This window comes from Myotis davidii, unplaced genomic scaffold (assembly GCF_000327345.1).
Source record: "Myotis davidii unplaced genomic scaffold, ASM32734v1 scaffold197, whole genome shotgun sequence".
In the NCBI taxonomy this organism is placed as follows: Eukaryota; Metazoa; Chordata; class Mammalia; order Chiroptera; family Vespertilionidae; genus Myotis; species Myotis davidii.
Window position 1 is genome coordinate 2,341,781 of NW_006291549.1, and position 18,698 is coordinate 2,360,478.

At 41.2% G+C, this 18,698-nt stretch overlaps 1 pseudogene; it reads right to left on the reverse strand.

Annotated features, from left to right (window-relative positions):
- The window catches only part of LOC102764365, a 24,327-nt pseudogene extending 6,274 nt beyond the window's left edge, over positions 1-18,053 (reverse strand).
- Positions 18,054-18,698: the final 645 nt, after the last annotated feature.

The following is an 18,698-nucleotide window of genomic DNA, read 5'->3' on the forward strand; positions in this document are numbered from 1 at the left end:
ATAATGTTATTCCACTTTGTAGGTGAAAAAACAGGCACAAACAAGCTACTGGTAAATAACTTCCTCAAAGACACACAGCTAGCGGGTAATGGAGCTGGGATCAACCAGTGTAGTGAAATGAGAAAGAAAAGACAAGTGTCATAACTCTAGGGCAGGGGTGGGGAACCTTTTTCCTGCCAAGGGCCATGTGGATATTTATAGCATCATTCGTGGGCCACACAAAATTATCACCTTAAAAATGAGCCTGCTATATTTGGTCAAACATTAACTCACCCCTAATGCTGTGGCAGGGCCAGACCAAATGATTTTGCAGGCCTTATGCAGCTCTAGGGCCAGATGTTCCCCACCCTGCTCTAGGGAATGAAATAGGAACTTGAGATCAATTAAGACCAATAAAGAGCATCAAGATAGCTAAGAAAAATACCAGGGAAAAGGTGGAATTTTAGGAGCTTGAAAAGAAGAAGGCTTTACTTGGGTCAAATGCCACTGAGCGGTCAAGTTACGAGACGGCTAAGAAATATTCATTGTTTTTCACATTTAAAAATGTCACTAGTGATAACAGTTTTAATGAAATGATGCATGTTAGTCATTCAACTCAATTACTCTCCCTAGAGGAATCAATTCTAGAGGATGAGTTTGCCCTGACAAGTTTGTGCTGCAGATATTGAAGGAGGAAATTTAAAAAGAGCCAAACTTTCGACCTACCCTGATACCAGAATGGGCAAGTCTTAAGTAGCAATAATGCTAAAAAATGAAGGAAGGAAGGAGGAAGGAAAAACTCGAGTGACAAACACAGTAAAGTATGAAAAATTGAAGAAGATTCCCCCATAATGAATGTTCTCAAAATTAAGATTTTGAAGACCCATTTCTTTGCGTTTGATGTTGCTCATATGTGAAGAAATAAAAGTGTTACATCAGACTCTGGAACTCAAACTATCAAGAATACAAAGAAGATTCATGTTAAATCCCTTGCTGATGGATATTGGCAGCCTGCGAGAAACATGTGGGAGAAAGTTTTCAAGTTTCGAGTACAAGTGGAATGACTTTTGCACATGTCATTTGTCAAGCATGTCCAAAGACAGTGGTGAAGGCTGAGGGGACTGTGGGAGTTGGATCGGTGTAGGCAGGCCTAACGAGGTGGAGACAATGCTTTCCTCGGTCATGTTTTAAAGTAAGTCAAAAGTGTTTGGGTGTAAGCTGCTGTGGTCAAGTTTGTCTGTAAGGGACTTTTGCCGATATCTACGGTGAATTCATTAGTTGTCAATGATAATTGAATCAATTTGGAGTGTTTGCCTGGAAGAGACTCTCTACTTTCATTCTGACTTGCCAGATTTTAAAAAACGCAGCTTTACATCGGTCAGCTGAAATCGGGTTATGAATTGCTGGAAATCCCTAGGTGGATTTCCATCAATTCAAAACATCACAGACAATCCTGTATTTGCAGTGGGCTTTGAGTTATTCATGAAATCCTATTGAACATCTTTTTTGCATTAATTTAGTGATATTTCTCACTGACGTCAAGGTGATGAAAAATAACACTAAACCTTACTTGGCTGACTGTGGAGAACTTGGAACCCCACCAGGCGTGCTGCAGGCAATTTCTGGAAGGCAGGCAGCGGGACCGGCATGCCTCAGAAACTGCCTCAGAGAGGAGGCGTAGAGAAGAACGAGTCTACAGTTATGGGAATAAAATGCAAAAGTATGTGACTGCTGCCGGCAGTTTCTGAAAACTTATAAAAATTATGAAAAACATGCACCAATGGCAGAGGCAAGCAGAAGGAAGTACACTTTAAAAAAGAAAAATCAGTACTTTACTGAATTACCAAAAACTTCTTTCGGGCTTGCTATTTCCAGGAACCTTTTAAATGACTTTATCAATATTATTACATTTATTATTTCTTTTAAAAATATATTTTTTATTGATTTCAGAGAGGAAGGGAGAGGGAGAGAGAGAGCTAGGAACATCAATGATGAGAGAGAACCATTGATCGGCTACCTTCTGCACGCCCCACAGTGGGGATCAAGCCTGCAATCCGGGCATATGCCCTGACCAGGAATCCAACCGTGGCTCAATCAGGCTCATTTAATATTCTTGACAACACTTATGAGGTGGGAAAACTGTGATTACCCTCATTTTGCAGACAGTGGAGGTATGGCACAGAGAGGTTCCGTAGCTTGCTGATGGTCACACAGCTGGTACCGAGCTGGGATTTAAACATAGGGAGTCTGGCTGAGAGTCCCTGCTTGTCGCGATGGTGCCTGCTCCCTCTCATACAGGAAAGCAAAGGAAACAGCGTTTCCTTTCAAGAGTCGAAACCTATTTTCTCTCATAACATTCAGAGTGACTTTCACATATGGTAGCTTCGCCTTGACTGCAGCTTTACAATATTGTGCCTTATAAAACTGTTTCTTCACTGTCCACGATGTCATACCGGCACTGTTACAGGAAGCAGAGACATAGCAGGGGTAGGGGCCTTCCTTCCCTGTGCAGTTGAGATCTTGACTGTAGCACATGTGGTAAGATTATAAATAGGAATAATTTCCCCTGCAAAAACTGTGAACACAGACATTTATGGACCATTTATGGACTACATCGTTCTACCAGATTGCCTTCAGAGGGTTGGAAGCGTTAAGAAACGGTGAACAGCAGAAATTGAGAGGGGAGAAATGAAAATAGCTTCTGCACAGCATTTTTCTCTTGACATTTTTTCGAGCACAATCGCTACATTTGCATCCGTTCTATTGATTATTTTGAACAAGATTTGTGTTTCTGATGTAAAGACTCCTGGTTACTGGGTTTTTGTTTCACACACACATCTGGCCGTCTGATGGGCACATGGCTTAGAAACTTGGTTCTTCCCGTGTTATCATGAAGTCGATCGATTCTTTTATCCAGTGTGGTTCGCCCAGGAGTCATGTGACTCATATGGAGGAGACTTACACTTTTCATGCTAGGTGTTTTATCTAGTGGCCAAAACAATAGGCTATTTTTAGTAAAATAGTCTATCTCCAGTCTAGATTTCTCTCCTCTGACTCTGGTATCCAGCTGTCTATTCAGTTCCACTTGGACTTCTAATTGATATCTCACATTTCAAATGTCTAAAATGATCATCCTTCTACCTGTAGCCTTCCCCAGATATACCAACTACATTAAAAGTGAGCCCTAACCGGTTTGGCTCAGTGGATAGAGCATCGGCCTGTGGACAGAAGGGTCCCAGGTTCAATTCTGGTCAAGGGCATGTACCTTGGTTGCGGGCACATCCCCAGTAGGGGGCGTGCAGGAGGCAGCTGATCAATGTTTCTCTCTCATAGATGTTTCTAACTCTCTATCCCTCTCACTTCCTCTCTGTAAAAAATCAATAAAATATATATTTTTTAAAAAGTGAGCTCCATTATTAAAGTTTCTAAAGCCAAAAACCTCAGAGATTTTCTTGACCTCTCCTTTTCTCACACCCATCAGCCAGCGAATGCTGCCTCTCCTTTTCAAATGCCCAAAGTCCACTCAATCCTTCCTCTGCCTCATGTACCACCTATTTTGAGTCACTGTCTTCTTCAACTTTGATTATTGCAATAACGTGCTAATGGTCTCTGTGCTTCTCTTGTCCCTGTATAGCAGCCAAAGTGATCCAGTAAAAATACCAGTTGGCAAAACCCTTTAGGAAGTCCCCTTCAGAGTGAAGGTTGGAGTCTTTTGAACGACCCCTGTTACCTCTTCTCTGACTGCTTTCACCCTTGCTTCTCTGCCCCAGCCACTCTGGCTCACTGCTGGTCCCCATACAGCAGGCACACTCCTGCCTTGAGCCTCGAATTGGCTGTTTGCACTGACTGGAAAATTTTTCTTCCAGATATCCCTATGAAAAATGCCTCCAGCCTCTTAAATCTTACCCGAAATGTCACTTTCTCAATGAGGCACACCTTGACCATCTTACTAAAATCTAGAGGCCCGGAGCACGAAATTCATGCATGGGGAGGTGGGAGTCCTTCATCCCAGCCTGCACCCTCTCCAATCCGGGACCCCTCGGGGGATGTTGACTGCCGGTTTAGGCAGGATCGGCTTAAACGGGCAGTCGGACATCCTTCTCACAATCCAGGACCGCTGGCTCCTAACTGCTCACCTGCCTGCCTGCCTGATTGCCCCTAACCACTCTGCCTGCCTGCCTGATTTCCCCTAACTGCTCTCCCCTGCCAGCCTGATCACCCCTAACTGCTCTCCCCTGCTGGCCTGATTGCCCCTAACTGCCTCTGCCTTGGCCCCCGCCCCTGTGGCTTTGTTTGGAAGGACGTCCGGAAGAATGTCCGGAAGATGCCCGGTCTAATTAGCATATTACCATTTTATTAGTATAGATAGGACCTCCTTTTTTTTCCCATGGCACTTGTCACCAAACAAATGGTAGAGTGTACCTATTATGCTTATCATTTAGTGTCTGTATCGTCTGACTAGAAAGCATATTCCTTGGGTGCAGGGATACTTGCTTTGTTCACTGAAACCACCTCTATGTCTAGAATAGAGCCTGGCACTTAGTAGATACACAATAACTACTTGCTGAGTAACTCAATGAAAGGGTGAATTTAAAAATGTGTTCTACATTGGCCCTCTCTAATGAAACCATCCTTGGCTACACTGCTTCTGCATTTCCCCATGGTGAGCCACACAAGTGTTCCAAATATGCACTAACTATACATTTTTCTTTAAAACTTGACTATTTAAAACATTACATTCTTTAAACTTTCATTTAATGTATTTACTTGCAACACAGTCCTAAAATAGCATCCACAATTTTAATTAAATCCATCACGAATGTATCATTATAGAAAACACAAAAGTAAACTCTTAGAGAAACATCTGGTGGGTAGGGCTGGATTTGCTATCACTGCCCGAGTTTCCTAAATTGTCTTTCCATTCTGAGAGTCAAAAAGGATCATTTGCCTCTTGATTAAAATAAAAGAAGAGCTACCACTGCTATTCAGAAATGAAGAAGATGGGCAACAATTCTGGCTCCTCAGTGATTCTTATTTTTTATTTCTTTTTAATCCATACCTGAGGATGTTTTTTTCCATTTTATTTTATTTTTTAGAGAGATTGGTAGGGAGGGAGAGAGTGAGTAGAAGGAGAGACATCAATGTGAGAGAGACACATGGAGTGTTTGCCTCCTGAATGCTGGATTGAACCTGCAACCCAGGTACATGCCCTTGACCAGGATTCAAACCCGAGACCCTCCAATACATCGGCAGACACTCTAACCACGGAACTACACTAGCCAGGGCTCAATGATTCTTATTAAAGAACAGATTGGCTGCAAAATTATTCTCCCTTGCCCAAGGACATGTGCACTGGAAACAGAGGGCCCAGGGTGAAACCTCCTTCTATTTTGATTTAAGATGCTGAGCAATAAACAGCCCTAGAAGCTGCCGGTATCCAAGGACACAGATCTAGTGTTTTCCACCTTGTTTGAATGTTCAGTTTAGGCAACACATGGCAGCTGGACTCCATCCTGCTGCTAGGAGCATCCCTAAAGGAAAGTGCCCAATCATTATTCATGATGTGACGGGTATGCTCAGAGAGGGGGGCCAGCCGGTTTCAGCCTAAGATCACCGTTAATGGGCGAGGCAGAGTCCAAAGATAAACACAGACACAGTGCGGCCAAGTGTTAGAATCCCGAAACGCAGGTGAGACACTTGTATCTTTCTCTGCTCAGCAGTTAGGATTAGTGGGACTCAGGAAGCTGCAGAAAGTAATTGCTCACCCACCCCTCTGGACCCATGTGCCTTTATTCCACATTGTAGTTGATTTGAAGGCATCACTATTCACAAGTTGTCTGGAATCCCCGTGTTTCTTAACTAAGAGAGTAAATAGTGAAAGCGTGTCACTTTGACCTGACCTTGGTTTTGGAATTGACAGCTTTTAATGTAGTAAATATATAGGGTGTCCCAAAATTCATACAAGATTTGAATTTTGCGTGAGCATTAACAACAACAACAACAACAAATAAAAGCCTAATTTTACTTGGTTTACTGAATCAGATTCTAATATCTGTTGCCCTTTGATTTCAATCCCTTCAATTTGATAAGCATTACCAAGTACCAATTGTGGCCCAGGAGCAGGGACAATGAAGACCAATGAAGACCATGGCTTTGCGTATGTGCCAGCAAAGCCGTGGAGGCCATTTACCCGATGTGCTATTCCATACATAACCCTGTACTGTATGCTTTATGAATCAATAAAAAATTCACAATTTTTAACTATAAACCTGTGTTTTCAAAATTACTTCTTGCGTGAATTTGGGGACACCCTAAATTTGTTCATTATGCGGGCCAGTATACAGGGGGTGAGAGCCTGGCCTCTGGAGCCTGACTGGCCCTATCACCTAACTGGCTGTGTGACTTTGAACAAGTTACTTCTCTATAGTTTCCTCACCTGTAAAATGGGAATTTTCACTGTCCCTACTTCATGCGTTTGTGAGAATGACAGGAGTTAATATATACAAAGGGGCCAGCACAGCCGTAGGGAAGCAGTTGCTATTATTCCAGTGAACAATCATGGTCATCATAATACTCTTGCTTTTGATGTAGGTTAGACATCATTTTTACCTAAGACTTAGTTCTTACCTTTCTAGGTAATTTTAACAGAAGATGGTTTTCTTTCCTCAGCATATGTTACAGATACAGTGGAGTGCTGCTTCCTACTTCTTTAAATAAGTGTTCTGCTTCCCACAGAGTAAGGCCCAGCTGCCGAGTTGGGAGAATGCACAGTGATAGGGTTGCCAGGTGTGAGCTCAGAGCGCGCCGTGTGTGTGTGTGTGTGTGTGTGTGTGTGTGTGTGTGTGTGTGTGTATGTGAGTGTATGTGAAGAGGGGATGGCTTTGCTCTCACCTTCTTCCAGCACTGCTCTGCTGTGAGGGACAGAAACAGATAGAAAGAGATTGATCAGTCATCCTAAACCATTATACAGTAGTTGGTTTTTTTAACTATGGGAGGTCAAAACATGATTTTATTGAAAAAAATCTATGAAACAGAAACCGACCAATTTTTCATGGGTTCTTTGCCCGTGTATTTGTTAGCAATTGCTATATATGTAGCCCACAACTTGGTAGTAGCTTAAAACAACAAATGTTCATGACCCTAAAGTTTCTGAGGGTCAAGAATCTAGTAGTAGCTGGGTGACTCTGGATCAGATGGTCTCTGTGGGTACAGCCAAGATGCAGGCTGGGGCTATAGTCATCTGAAACCTTGACCGGCTGAAGGATCTCCCATCAGGTTCACTCACGTGGCTGTTGGCAGGAGATCGTGGTTGCTCACCTTGTGGGCCTCTCCCTAGGACTGCTCACACCAAGCCAGCTGGCTTGCCCCAGGGGGCGTGATCCAGAGAGTATGCAGGAGAGCCCAGGATGGAAGCCCCCATGTCTTTTACAACTTAATCTCAGAAATGATATAGCAGTTTTGCTCAATTCTATTGACCCTATAGCAATCCTGGCACAATATGTCAGTGGACTCCAGGAGGGTACCAGAGGCAGCGGTACCATTGTGGGACTGCCTGCCACAGCCACATTTAACTTTTTAAAAGGCATTTATATCTTCTTTTTCATAAAGGAGGCTATTGCCAGAGAATAGTCTGCATTAAAAATAAAATAGTAAAAGTTATATCTAATCTAAGCATTCTCCATTGGACATTATAATTTTGTCTGTGTATGCATGACATATATGTACACAGACACTCACACATATTAGAAATGCAGATTAGTCCTGCCCAGACTTATTGACTCAGAATCTACATTTTAACCAAAGCCCTAGATAATTTATATGCACATTACATTTGAGTAACACCCGTATAAGATATATATATATAAAGTTTTTCAATCATAAAACCTAATATATCCTAAAAATTAGTAATGTAATGGAGCTAACAAAATTATTATTAAATCAGTTTTTGATACTAGAGTTCTCTGTTTTTTCTCCCCTCCATTCAACCTTGATTTCTTTCTCACACACGCTGTACACAGAAATACAGACTGGCCCCTCCAGAATGTGGAGTCAACCAAAGCTTTTCTTCCTCCCCTCACAAGAAAATAGGTGGAGTACTGCAATGACATTTCAAACAGCCATGTTTTGAGATAAGGTTTGTTTTTATTGATGGCAGATGGGAATAGACTTCCAACGAATACAGTTGGCTCTAGGAAAAAGAAATAGTTTTGAAAATCATCAACTTGTATTTGCAAAATGTCATCAGAGACTTTCTTTTCCCCTCGCCTAAAACAAATGCAGACAATTCTACATAAAGAGCAAGGCTGTGTAGAAAATTCAGCCATGTGTTTGAAATGATTCCATTGTTATAAGACAGCTTGAAGTACCATGACATTTGTGCAGACAAAAAACTCAAACTAATTTGTTTTTGTGGTATTAATGAATTTCTGTTGGTCTTGTTGCCATTGGTGTTAATACCCACCCACTAGTAAATTACAGGGTCAGTCCCTAAAGGGGGGAAACCTTGAAGTAAGAGTGATTATGCAGCCTGAAGCTTGTTTAAAAAAATCATTAAGATGTATTTTTCTCAGATTACAAAAGCAATACGAACACATTATAGGCGATTAAAAGGATAGTCTATGTTTACCTCTAATACTGTGGTGAGTTGTGAGTGACCATTTCTTGCTATCTGCATGCTGCCAAACTACCTCTGCATACAATGTTTACAACCACTACCGTTCTAAGAATTCTTTAGAACATTTTTATCACCTCAAAAAGAAATCTCATACCAACTTATAGTCATTCTTCATTTTCTCAACTTCCCCGTCAAAGTAGGCAGTAACTTACTTTCTGTCTCTATTTGCCTATTCTGGCCATTTTATTTGAATAGAATGGAATCTATAATAATAAAAGCATAATATGCTAATTAGACGAGATAGCCAAATGACCTTTCTGGATGTCATTCCAGACATCCTTCTGGCTGCTGCCAAACTACCTCTGCATACAATGTTTACAACCACTACCGTTCTAAGAATTCTTTAGAACATTTTTATCACCTCAAAAAGAAATCTCATACCAAGTAATAGTCATTCTTCATTTTCTCAACTTACCCGTTCAGAGTAGCCAGTAACTTACTTTCTGTCTCTATGGTTTTGCCTATTCTGGCCATTTCATTTGAATAGAATGGTATCTATAATAATAAAAGTGTAATATGCTAATTAGACCAGATAGCCAAATGACCTTTCTGGATGTCATTCCAGACATCCTTCTGGATGACCTTCCAGATGAAGCCACGGTGGTGGGGGCTGAGGCAGAGGCGGTTAGGGGCAATGAGGCAGGCAGGCAGGCAGAGGCAGTTAGGGGTGATCAGTCAGGCAGACAAGTGGTTAGGGGCAATAAGGCAGGCAGGCACACTGGTTAGGGGCGATCAGGAAACTTTTTGACTATATAAATGATAATGCTATGAACATTAATTTACAAGTTTTGGTATGGACATACACTTTTAATTCTTTTGTGTGTATTCCTATAGTATAATTACTGTGACATATTAAACTCTATCTTTAAAGGGACTCCCTGTTGCCTGGCCAGTGTGGCTTAGTGGTTGAGCATTGATCTATGAACCAGGAGGTCACAGTCCAATTCTGGGTCAGAGCACATGCTGGGGTTGTGGCTAGATCCTCAGTGTGGGGTGGGCAGGAGGCAGCCAATCAACTCTAGATCCTTAGCGTGGGGTGGGCAGGAGACAGCTAATCAATGATTCTCTCTCATCATTGAAGCTTCTATCTCTCTCTCCCTCTTCCTTCTTAAGCCGGTGGTCTTGATCCGGCATCGATAAGGGTTCAGAAATCTGGAGAAGGGGCTGTGCGTAAATTAAATAAAAGTTCAGAGACGAAACATAATTTTGAAAGGCATTATAGGGAGTCAGAGAAGACTTAGCTTAAGGAACTAAGTTCTCCTCATCTCAGGACCCCTTGCTTTTTATTAACACAATTTGCCCTAAGGTGAGGTAGATATACACATCAAAGGGTAGGGTTTCCTATATACAGTCCAGTGTCAGAATGGGGAATTACCTCTGACTGTTCAGGGGTTTGGCCAGGAGGAGGCAATAACATGTAGATTAAGATGCCCTGAGCTGTCTGGCAGCCAGCAGTCATCCCTTCTCAGGTTTGGGGAAGTGCCCTTGCCACTCCAGATGATTCAGCCCTGCTACATGCTTGAATTGGCCTCTGGCATCCTTCCTGTCTGAAATAAATAAAAAAATATTTAAAAAATAAAATTAAAAAATAAAGGGACTCACTGTTAAACTTCGTTTTTAACTTTTTAAGAAACTGCCAAATTGTCTTCCAAAGTGATGGAACAATTTTGCATTCTCACCAGCGGTATATGAAACTTCCTGTTTCTCTTCATTTTTGTCAAGATTTGTTATTATCTGTCTTTTTTACTTAGCCATTCTATTGGGTGTGATGTGGTATCCTATTGTGGTAAATTAAAAAGTAAAAGACTCACTGTTAAACTTCGTTCTTAACTTCCTAAGAAACTGCCAAATTGTTTTCCAAAGTGATGGAACAATTTTGCATTCTCACCAGCGGTATATGAAACTTCCTGTTTCTCTTCATTTTTGTCAAGATTTGTTATTATCTGTCTTTTTTACTTAGCCATTCTATTGGGTGTGATGTGGTATCCTATTGTGGTTTTGATTTGCATTTTCCTAATGACTAATATCTTTTCATGGGCTATTGGCTATTTGTATACTTTATTTGGGAAAATATTGATTCAAATCTTCTGCTGAATTTATCTTTTTATTGTTGAGTTGTCCTAGTTCTTCATACTGTTTCCTGGATACTAGACCCTTATAAGATATATGACTTGCAAATATTTTCTTGTATTCTGTAGTTTTTTTTAACTTTGATAGTGTCCTTTGCTTATTTTTAATTTTGATAAAGTCAAATTGCTTATGCCTGATATCTGTGATATAGCATATGGAGGACATATGTACATGTGTATATAAAATTAGGACCTTTCAGAAAAGTACTTATTTGAATTGAATTTCTGAGTGGTCAAAACTTAATTCAGAGGAAAAAGTAGAAAGCCATTATAAGGCATTCCATACTGGAATCCTTTGTAATGCAAAAGGCAATTCAGTAAATTCAAGTATTTTCTAATGATTTCAAAAAATAGCTTTCTGAACTTCTCTCCAACTATTGTCTCCTTTGAATATAAATAGTAATTCTTAGTGTCCAATGGTGAAAATACTGTTGAATTCCAGATAGGAAATAGGACTTCCTTCTTTCTTATGAATCTGTTGAGGGACTCATTATTATCCAGTTTGGTATTACTCAGAGAGAAGAATGTTTCTAATTCTCAGAGTAAGCTCTATCTCTTGTGTTTTTTTTTTGTTTGTTTGTTTGTTGTTTTTTTTGAAAAATCAGTGGAAGTGCAATTTATTTATTATTTCTTTGGTTGTTCGTGCGTTTGGTGTCGTATCTAATAAATCCTTGCCTAATCCAAAGTCATGAAGATTTAACCTATTTTTTCTTCTAAGAGTTTTATAGTTTAGTTTTTGGTCCATTTGAGTTAAATTTTCTATATGATAAGGCAGGGTTCCAAGTTCATACTTTTGCTTCCGGATATCCAGTTTTCCCAATACCATTTGTTGAAAAGACTGTTCTGAGCCCATTTAATTGTCTTGGCATCTTTGTTGAAAACCATTGTTCATAAATGTAATGGCTTTTCTATATTGAATCTTTTCTCCACATTGTTGCCAGTGGTTATTCTGAACTGTAGATGTGATCATGTATTTCTACTACTGAAATGTTTTCAATGGCTTCCGTAGGTCATAAGGAAAAGACCAAATCTGACTGTGCACAGTGTGCTAGAGGGAGTAGGGGCTATGGGATAGGCATAGTTAGTTTTTAATCTGGTACCAGCCTTTCATGAAAAGTTAGACCTAGGACATATTCCTCAACTGCAGTTAGAGTGTAAACCTGACTCTGGCAAGGACCTTGCCTGAACTGCTCACCACCAAAAGTCTAGCCTGATCACAGAGCCCAATACATCACCCACATGCAGAAAATATTCATTGAGCGGTGAATGAAACTCAGTTTCCTCATCTTCAGAATCAAGATTATTGTAACTATTTCATAAGGTTCTGATCAATGTTACATTGCATCATTCGGCCATTATTGTAGGTATTCCATAAGCACTTGGGGAGTGAGATAAGCTGATATCACTTTGAGCCTTGGGTGACAAAAACTATTTAATTTTGAGTTAATATTATAACACTAGAGGCTCAGTGCACGAATTCGTGCATGAGTGGGGTCCCTTGGCCTGGCTGGCAATTGGGGCTGATCAGGGCGGGCTGGCTGGGTGGAGGGACTGCGGGAGGTTGGCCAGCTGCAAGAGGTTGGCTGTAGGAGTTCACTGACCACCAGGGGGCAGGTCCTGCATTGAGTGTCTGCCCCCTGGTGGTCAGTGCTCATCATAGCAACTGGTTGACTGATTCTTTGGTCAACCAGTCGAACAGTTGCTTAGGCTTTCATAGATACTGGTATAGATTTTTTAAAATGTAAAGCAAAGGCAATTTGGCAGAATAATATAGGGATGGAAGATGACCAGATGAACTAATTATTTGGGTAAATTGAATATTAAGGAGTTATCCAAACAACTCAACATGGATTTTAATTAGTTATCTCTGAAACTTCAAAAAACGTATCTATGGTGATTCCTCTGGGTGCAAAAACAGCGTGTTGAAAACCCAGATTGCAGCAAGTAGTTGTAGTGTGAGAAGATGGAGGGAGTTTCCTACACAAGAAATTTCAGTGTATCAGCAGCAGCAGGCATGATTGCAAGCCCTGTGGCTTTTGCCAACCTGGGTGGGGATGGAGGAGGGACAAGGGAGATCTTCTAAGCTGTGTGTCCACCAAAACGCAATGCAGCCAGCAGGGCGGCCTCTCTGAGTTGTAAAGGCAGCATTTCAGTGTGTAACCATCGCTGTGAATGATGTGTGACTCCTGACACAGCTGTGGGGTTTTTGTGCCAGGCAGAGTGAGTTAGTGGGAAAGTGTGTGGAGGCAATCACACCATTTAGACCTGAAGAGAAGCCTGTACCTCTAGTAGGAAGGAAACAGGTGATAAAGCCATTTGCCTGCATAATATAGGAAATCACTGTGACTCACTATCTAGGCCACCAGGCAGACTGTGCTGTCCTTCCCTGAGACAGCATTTTCTGATGTAATAGCAATGGGAATGGGGTGTGGGTGTATGTGAATGGATTGGGAGTGGATCGAGGAAGAATTAAAGGGAATTCTTAACAAATGGAGGGTGTGGAGTATGTGAAAACACACACACACACACACACTTTAATAGAAGGAGAATACAAACATTTTCACCGGAGCCAAAATGTTCCTCTAGCTTGTGGGCTTAAAAAATAATCCATCCGGGTTAGGTGCTTGGCAGGCTGCATGTGGAAAGCTTTTATGTTTTGTCATTCCTGTTTTAAGGAGTCTTCACTGTCCGCACTGAGAAGGTGAGTGAGCTCACAGCTGGGCGGGCAGAAGGGAGAGGTGCCTGTCATTTTGTCTGCACACAGAGACTACGGAAATTCTCAGGAGTGCAGTTTAAAGCAGAGAATCTAAGCACACCACCGTTTCATTTTCTTCTCCCCCACCACCCCCCATATGTTTCCCTCAAGTTTCTATGGCAACAGTGTGGCGATTCAGTATGTTAGGATTGGACCTTTACCTTTGTTTAGAAAAGGCATCTGCGACTGGATTAGGGCTGCAGCACATGATCGAATTGAGATGTTTTCATTAAGAGCTGACAAGGTGCCTCATGATTGCTGAGTTTTATGTAAATTTGTGGTCTAGCTGATGACTAGATACATAAAGTTGTCCAGAGGTTTGTGTCATGGGAGAGGTTTAGTTCAGTTGAAAGACATCTAAGTATACAGAGTCTCAAATAGAGGTTAAATTTGGGGAGAATTCTATTAGGCTATGATTTTAGTAGGATGTGATCATGGAAAGTCAGAAAATTGCTTTATATTTCCCGTTAAGCTATTAATGAGCCCTCGGGGTAATGAGATTTGCATTTATAAACACAGCACCAATGATAGTATTTCTGGATGTCTTCTGTGTTAGTAGAAACACCCTCAAGTTGTAGAATTTGAATTAAAATATTGAACATGTTATATAACTCACCATCTCATGAAACTGGGAATCACTAGGATTCCACAAATTAAGCAATTCAACTACAAACAGATGTTAAGAATCTTGATCTCTCTCTTACCCTCCCCCCCCCTTGCTTGCTCCCTACACCCTAATCCTAATCTCTCTTCCTCTATTGCCCCAGAAAATGACTAAAAAAGTAGATATTTAGGCTGCGGGGTATCCCTAACATAGAGATGACCTTGACAAAGAAGAGCGGAAGGAAGGTAAACATAGAAGACTTTTGGATCTTATTTAAAAATACCAAGGTACAAATTATTTATTTTTAAAAAGGAGGGAGCTGTATTTTGCATGTATTACAATAAAAACATAGACATAATCTATAAAAGTTTTTACAAATACATCAGGATTATAAGTATGTCTCCTTATTGATTTTTTTCCAAATAATGTGCAGAAATTTCTTATTTTAATAATGCATTATTTTTCTAGTGGTATAGTCTGTTTTATATCTATATCTGGGGAAGAATAAACTCTGGCCAGCCTAGCATAATATTATGATTAAAGAAGACAGAGGCTCAACTGCTAAATGTATTTTTTTAACGCAGTTCTTACATGTTCTAAACTATGAAATCCTGAAAGCCTCTGGTAGAAATATGTTTCCTGGAAGTTCATGTCATCAAAGGAGTGAGGTTCATAATCATGGACTGATAGGGCTGGAGGAGAATTCAGGGGCATTTTTGCACTACACCCATTTGACAGATGAAAACGTTGCAGTCCAAAAGAGAATAAGGGTTTATCCCAGGTCACATAGTTTTCTGGGGCAGAGCTGGGACTGGACAGAAGTTACCTCAAAGAACTCAAGACACCCACAGAGACCTTTTCTCCTCACCTCATGTCTTTCCTCCTCATCTTTTCAATTCCATCCCTTTTCTGAAGGCATTTGTCTTTTGTTTGTATCAGTTCATAGTTGAGGGCTGTGCCCATAAGCAAGAAGACATAAGGATGGATACATTTTTTTAAAACTTCTATATTTTTAGTAAGTTAATCATATTTATAGTAAAACAGCAGAATAGTAAATGCATCATAACCAGAAGAGCATCTGTCCTCCATATAGCACCGACTTTTTACAAGAGAAGGTGCATGACTGTGAGTTCCTTCTCAACCCTGAGATTCTGAAATTCTGAGTCAGAACAGGAAAATGGCTTGAGTATGGGGATGTTATCTGGTGTGTGGCTCACAGCCAGCAGGAGCTAATTTGAGGTTACCCAGGAAACAGAGAGGAAGGTGACGTTTATCTAAGGAGGTACTTCCAGTAACTGTCTCTTGTCTACACTCCTTACTCTGAGTTACCCCTTTGCAGGCCTGCTTTGGCTCCTTTAGGTCCCATGCACTGGGCCTTTGACAAGGCAGTGTGGCCCTGAACTTAAGGTGCAGCACCCTCATCCCACTGTAGGACACTGGCTCAGAGAGGAGTGTAGGACCCCACCTCCTGTGGAACCTACAGCCTCCTGCTAACTCCTTCCTTGCCATCACAGTCACCTTCAAGCTTCTCTCTCTCCTTCCTAGGCAGGCCTCTTGCCTCCTCGGGCATATCTTTACTTTGCATTGCCTGTGGGAGAGCAGGAAGCGCCATGGCCATAGAGAAGCTATTGCTTCCTGAAATGGAAAAAAGGGGTTTTCTAAGAGGACAAACAGAAAGTGATATTTAATAAGTGCTGCTACTGCATTCTCTTATTCTGTGGCTTTTATTTCCTTAACCTTTTAAGCAGTTGTCCTGCTGATGTTTCTTATGAAAGCCTAACCAATTCTATACGTAGATACATTTGTCATGCCCTACTGGGTGGAGTCGGGCTGCCAGGGGCTGGTATAGAATGTTCATTCAGTTGTCCAGTAAGGGTCCAGACTTTAGTAGGCCTCTAATTGCATGGTGTTTTTTTTTTTTCTATTTTATAATTTATGTTTACAGAGAGAAGCTCGCAATTTTTTAAAAAATATATTTTATTGACTTTTTACAGAGTGGAAGGGAGAGGGATGGAGAGTTAGAAACATCGATGAGAGAGAAACATCCATCAGCTGCCTCCTGCACACCCCCTACTGGGGATGTGCCTGCAACTAAGGTACATGCCCTTGACCGGAATCGAACCTGGGACCTTTCATTCCACAAGCTGACGCTCTATCCACTGAGCCAAACCAGCCAGGGTGAAGCTAGCAATTTTTAAAATGACATTGCTTAAGTGACCATTTTAGATGGTCAGGAAAATACATTATTAAAGTATTTAGAGCCCGGCTGGTGTTGCTCAGTGGTTGAATGTTGACCCATGAACTAGGAGGAGGTCATGGTTTGATTCCCAATCAGGGCACAGGCCTAGGTTGTGAGTTCGATCCCCAGTGTGGAGCGTGCAGGAAGCATCCAATTGGTAATTCTCTCTCCAGCCGAAAAGGTCCTCATTGATGTTTCTATCTCTCGTTCCCTTTCCCTTTCTTTCTCCGAAATCAATAAGATCATACATTTTAAAAAAAGTATTTAAAGAAAATGAGGAATACAAACTCTTAAATAAGATATAAAAACCAGCTTTACACCACACACATAGGAAACATTTTTTTCCCCAATAGACAGTGATCTCCTCCAACTCCCGTAGGCACAATGAATGATCCATTTCTCTACCACAACCTCAGAACATGAGCAGAGATAGCACAAACAAGGGCAGTCCCCCTGTGGTTGGGCAGCTTACGTGTCCATCATCAAATTTGTTGGGCTTTCTTGAAAAGTAGTTGCCATTTTGGTTCATGGTTTTCCTCAGTTCCATCAGAAACTAAAACCTGGGTGGCCTGGAAGCCCCCTGAGCATGCTACGAAACCAGAGAAGCCAACGTCGCCAAGGTGCAACCAATCATAGAACTAGAAAATGCCTTCCAAAGGGAGTTTGGCTGGAACCTTGCTGTCCTCAAGAAAGGCCCCATTTGGCTCTAAATCCTGTATTCTTTCCACAACACCACTCTACCTAAGGCATAAGTCTTCGTGTCTGGCCATTCTGGGGTCTTATTTATTTTGACTAAGTTATTTAAGAACGTTTTGATAAATTATTTTAACTTTTCTCCCCACATTTTATGGTGCAGAGGTCACTTGGGGATTCTCCGGGAACAAAACCCAAAATTATACCAATATTTCTATGGGAAATTAGTCTTTGAATAATATTGTTTTAAATAAACTGACATCTCCAAGAACATGACGGCAGCATTATTGAAGTAAAGATTGTGTGAGTGCTGAGGGACCCTGAGCAGAAGTGTGGTCATCCCTTGTGAAGGCTTCTTGGAGAAGGTCAATGGCATGTGATGTGGGCGGGCATGAAGGGACTAGAGGTTTAGTAGAAAGGAGGCAGGATGTTCTCTTCTGAGCTTTCACTTGGAGCTGCCAGGATCACTCTCATCTTGAAGTTCTCTCTGCTGGTCCCCCATAGATTCTCTAGGTCTTCTCATTTCGTCTTTTCTTTCAGTGGACCCTGTTGTGGCCATTCTGTACAGTAATTGTCACTCCTCTACCTGTTCCCTTTGTCATCTTTACCCAGGAGTTTATGTTATTAGCACATCTAGGATGATCAGTCCTGAATAAATAAAATGAAGAAGAAAGACCATTGAGTTTGGCTTCAGAAAGCCTAGTTTAGCCTCTGGGTGGACTTGTATGAGCTCGCTCATCTCCCTCTGGTTGGTTTCTTCATCTGCGCAAACTGAACAGGTGAGATTAGATGACCACAGTGAGTTCTTCAGAAGGAACGTGAAGCAGCTCACCTCCAGGCTTGTGTTTTATAACTTCAGTGATGATTTCTGAATTTATAAACCACTTCTGGTCCACATTTTCATCTACTAAGGAAATAGGCACCTTTTCCTTATGTGCCTTCCCAGCCCTAAAGTGCACAAAGTTCACCTTAGCAATCATGGTGTTCCCCACTAAACAAGGTCCCCTTACTTTGTGTCCCATTCCCCAAACCTGCCATCTCCAGGCACCCAGCATAAATCCTTATGGTCTTTTCTAAACCACCTTTTTTCCTTATCACCCACATCTTATCAGTTACCCAGTCTGTCATATTTTCTTTTACAATACCTCATGTGTTTGTGTTTTTTCCTGTCTGTTCTGTGTGTGAGTGTTTGTGCAAAAATATACATAACACACAATTTACCATTTTAACCCTTTTTATTATTATTTTTTATTGATTTCAGAGAGGAAAGGAGAGGGAGAGAGAGATGACGAGAGAGAATCATTAACCAGCTGCCTCCTACACTCCCCCTATTGTGGACCGAGCTCGCAATCCATGCATGTGGAATCGAACTACAACCTCCCTGCTCATAGGTCAATGCCCAAGCATTGAGCCACATTGACCGGGCGTAACCCTTTAATTACAATTCCCTGGCATTAAGCAGATTCACACTTTGTGTAACTATCAGAGCTACCCATCTCCAGAACTTTTCCATTGCCCAAACTAAAACTCTGTATCCATTTAATAATATCTTCATATCTATTTTTAAATAACATGTTAGAGCACCTTAGAAAATCAGAGCAAAATGGATTCTTCAAGATCATCTA